At 37.2% G+C, this 4,686-nt stretch overlaps 1 pseudogene; it reads right to left on the bottom strand.

The window, feature by feature from the left end:
- Positions 1-500: 500 nt before the first annotated feature.
- On the bottom strand, positions 501-884 carry LOC149167663 (UBP1-associated protein 2C pseudogene; annotated as a pseudogene).
- Positions 885-4,686: the final 3,802 nt, after the last annotated feature.

The following is a 4,686-nucleotide window of genomic DNA, read 5'->3' as shown; positions in this document are numbered from 1 at the left end:
CGAGGTCCTCAAAGCTATATTCTTGGCAATTTTCTTCATGTCACTGGTACCTTAACATATGTTATTATTATTATTATTATTAATGTTGTCTTCAAACTAGAGTTTCTCTATTTCCCCCTTCTTCTTCTTTTTAAAATTAAATAATATATGTGTGTGTGTGTGTGTGTGTGTGTGTGTGTGTGTGTGTGTGTTAAACTAATTAAATTATATAATTAAATTAATTTTATTTATTAATTCAACTAACTCATATCATATTAATATGTTACGAATAAATTTCACCACAACTCACAACAATTTGAATACAGGCAATGTATCAATAACATCAACACACCACGATTTACGCAGCAGAAAAAGGTTAACAGGTGTCAGATGGCAGGGTGGACATAGAGTAGTTTGTCGTTTGTCAAATTAATGGGCTCATCTAGTGTGTGATTGGCATATCCCATCGACCCGCTCTTATTCTTATTAAACCCTAGCAACCTCTCTTCTATCTCATCATACTAAGAACAGAAGTTAAAAAAATGATCAGCCTCCATGTTCACCGAAACATTGCCCACGTAAATCTTCTGTTCGTTGACGTTGACGTGGGGCTGAGAAGGGTTGACGCCAGCCAAGGCAAACCAAATCATTGTCATGTGGCTGTCGAACATTTTGCTAGGCTCCTTCAAGGTGTTGAGGGCACCTCCAACATCTGCAAATGTGATGAATTTGTATCCCTTACTCTTCCTGGTGCTCTTGTCCACGATGACAACGCTTTCAACCAATTCATTGAATGGGGAAAATATGGATTTGAGTGACTTTGAGTTTGTCTCCAAGTACAAACTCCCCACGAAGAGTTTTCTGAGAGAGATGTTATTTTCAACGATGAAAGCACCTTCTCTCATACCTCCTGATGTTCTTTTGCAGCCTCCTGCACAATTTGCTTATGCTTGAAGGCCTTTAGAATATTTTTTACATGTTCGACCTTCAAATCCACGAAGCCATTATCTTCTGCCTTTCTCTTCCTAGATGAGAACTCATAACATCATGGTTGTTTGAATGGGGATACATATCTCAAAAAACCAAATCCCCTCTTGCTACCCAATATGGACTTATGCACATGAAATTCTTTGACAAGCCCCTGACAATGTGTACCAAAATCAAAAGCACGACTTGTGTTTGAAATTTCACCCAAAGGACTCATGGAGACCTTTCGTTTACCCAATTTTCTTGTACCAGTGTCCTTTGAAGATAGTAATGAGTCTTTCAAATGAGTTACACTACCCATTTCAGATGGTTTAAAGTAAGGAAGATTTTCTTTGTTTGATGCAACTTCTTTGCAATCTTTTATAGTTGGAGGAAAATAGCTTGTGGAGGAGACACTCTCCCATCACTTAGAATCTTGCTAGCTCTTTCCATAGCAGCATTTGAAATTCACATGGGTTTCCCTCCTCCAGTTTGGAATAGTAGAGAAGGTGGTTCTAAAGAGCTAATTGTGTTCATTTTAAGATCACTTAATGAATTCATCCATGTTGCACTGTAGTTTTCTTTGTTTCCAAAAAGTTTCATGGCCCATTTCATCACTTTTGTGGATACACTGACAGATTGGCCTGTTGTAGTTTGAAACTTGAACTGATGCATTCCATTAGATTCACTACTAGTGTTCTTTTCATAAAGAGTTGTTGTGGAAGATTGTATATTTTCAACTTCCAATAGTGCCTTAGCTTTCAAGATACCCGCAATAGATATATTTACAGGTTTTCCAAATTCTGTCTGGAAAAGAAGTTGATGAGAATCAGTTTCAGGAATGGATAACTTGCTCTCATCCACAATTTAACCTAGCACATCAAAAGAGAAAATAGGGTTGTCCATGCACATGGAAGCAGATCCAATGCACTCTTGAAATTAGTATTGACCAGTATATCCTACATAGTTTTTTTTTTTTTTTTCTTTGCCATCCCCTGCATCACTGATAATAAGATCACCTTTTCCCATGTTGGTTGTGCCAAGAACATATTCTACTTTTCTGGTAGTGGGCGGTGATGATTTTGGGGAATTTTGAGGAGCTAACTGAAACATGCTAACAGTGTGTTTGTCTTCATTGGCTTCAAGGATGGTCGGAGGTGAAACTTCCTCTAGCACTTCCTTTAGATGCGTTGTATTCTTTGAGCTTACAATTCGATCCAATAGACCCTCCAAAATATATCTCTGCACCTTAACATGATTTTTTCCTTCTTCCACATTTTTCTCTTCATCATCATCAATATCTATATCATTCTCTTCCATATCAAGATCAAATTCATATGGATCATCGTCTTGATCTATATCGTTCTCGTCCATATCAATATCAACTTCATCTGGATCCTCATCTTAACCTATATCAACTTCATATTCATCATTATCTATTACATCTTCATGTTCATTATCATTATTCTAATCAAAATCTGCTTCTCCTACTTCACCTTGTTTTGTTTCTTCACTGTCACTACCATCTTCCTTATTATCAATTTCCTTTCACCATGCTTTAACTTCTGCAAATAATTTTTCTAAATGCTTAAATGCTTCTTGAATTTTACTAAACTGCTCCATGAATTCAAGATGTGAGCGTAATGGCATATTGTGCAGCAAACAATGTTCAAAGACCCGCATGATTATATTATACGGCATGGCTCTGATACCACTGAAGCAACAAAACTTATAACTTGTTGGATTGAATGTAAAAATACACAAGAGTATTTGTAATAACAATTTATTATATATATATAATGTACAAGTGATGAATGTTACAATAAAGACCCGCATATATACCTAAGCAGGTATCCTTTCGTATTGGGCATGTATTTTAGACATTCCTTTTCACTTAATGAATGACTACTTAACATAATCATTACTTGATTATTTAAAATTTACATTTATTTATATTTATTTATGTTTATTTTATCTTATACAATTTATGTTCGTAACAAGTATGTAGACCACTGGTCCAATTCTCTCAAGGATCTCAAAAGTTCCGCAATACCGTGGTGCCAACTTGGCACATGGTCCAATCCTCAAGGAGCTCTTCTTGGGCTTGATGTGAAAATACACATGCTCCCTAACCTGAAACTCCTTAAATTCCCTATGCTGGTCTGCATGACTTTTATGTGTATCTTGTGTTTCCTTTAGATTCTTCTATAACTTGCATCTCACGTTCCATTTCTACCAACATATATGATCCAATAAGTACCCTTTTCACTGGATCACTCCAACTGATGGGAGTATTACAACTCACCCCATAGAGTGCCTCAAACAAACTCATCCTTAGTGACTCATGATAACCATTGTTGTAAGCAAACTCAACCAATGGAAGGTACTCCTCCCATCTCCTTTACTAGTGCATGACATACATCCTTAGCATATCCTCCAGAATCATGTTGACCCTCTCTATCTGTCCATGTGTTCATGGATGATAGGCTATATTGAAGACCAATTTTGTCCCCAAACCTACAAACAGCTCCTTCCAAAACTTGGAAGTGAACTTCGCATCCTTTTCTGACAGAATCTTCTTCGAAACACCATGAAACCTCACTATCTCCCTAATGAATACATGTGCCACCTCACTAGTTGAATAAGTAGTCTTTACTGGAATGAAGTGAGCTACCTTTCTCAACCTATCAACCACAACCATGATAAAATTATGTTTCCTTGATTTCCTTGGAAGACCTGTAATGAAATCCGTGGAAATGACCCCCCAATTCCACTCTAGAATCTAAATAGGTTGAAGCAACCCACCTGGATTCTTACACTCAACTCTCACCTACTGACATTCCAAACATCTAGCCACAAAATTTGCCACTTCCTTCTTCAGATTCAGTCAATAGTATAACTTATTCATTGTTGTCAATGTCTTCTGATATCCCAGGTGTCCTGAATATGACTTTACATGAAACTCCCTCAAGATAAGCTTCTTGAGCCCATTGTCGTCTGACACATAGATCATGTCCCTGAATCTCACCAAACCATCTTCCATGAGATGATAGTCCACATCCTAATCACCTATACTCTACTATAGCTTGTGCCAAATCTCCATGTACCTGTCATCTTGTTGTCCTACCTGTAAGATTTGATCCTGTGAATTTTTCCCATAAGAGCTCATTGTTGCAACATGGTTCATCTATACTCTCCTGCAGAGAGAATCTGCAACCTTGTTATCTTTATTGTTAATGTATCTGATCTCAAAGTAAAACTCACTTAGGGTGACCAACCATCTAGCTTTCTTGGCATTCATATTTGGTAGGTTAAACATATATCTCAACCCACTATGATCTCTCATCAATATAAACCTCTTGCCAAAAAGAGAATTCCTCGACATCTTCAAGGCATGAATAATAGATGCCAACTCAAGATCACGAGTCACATAGTTTTTCTCATCCTCATTCAACTTCTTGGACTCATAACATACTACTTGTCCCTCCTGCATCAAGACTCCACCAAGTCCTCTCTTTCAAGCATATGTACACACCATGAACTCTTTGTCTAGATCTGCAATCTTTAGAACTAGAGAATTTGTCAACAACTACTTCCATTGCTCAAAATTGGCCGCACACTCCTCTGTCCATTCAAAATTCTTACCTTTCCTCTGCAATGATATAATAGGATATGCAATGCATGAGAATTTCTTGATGAACCTCCTATATAACCTACTAATCCCATAAATGATCTAACCTC

Source organism: Pinus tabuliformis, chromosome 5_1, assembly GCF_031772625.1.
Source record: "Pinus tabuliformis cultivar Carrire ecotype Pingquan chromosome 5_1, CPIR1, whole genome shotgun sequence".
NCBI classification, from domain to species: Eukaryota; Viridiplantae; Streptophyta; class Pinopsida; order Pinales; family Pinaceae; genus Pinus; species Pinus tabuliformis.
Note: the sequence above shows the minus strand (reverse complement) of the source record. Positions and strands in the feature narration are given on the sequence as shown.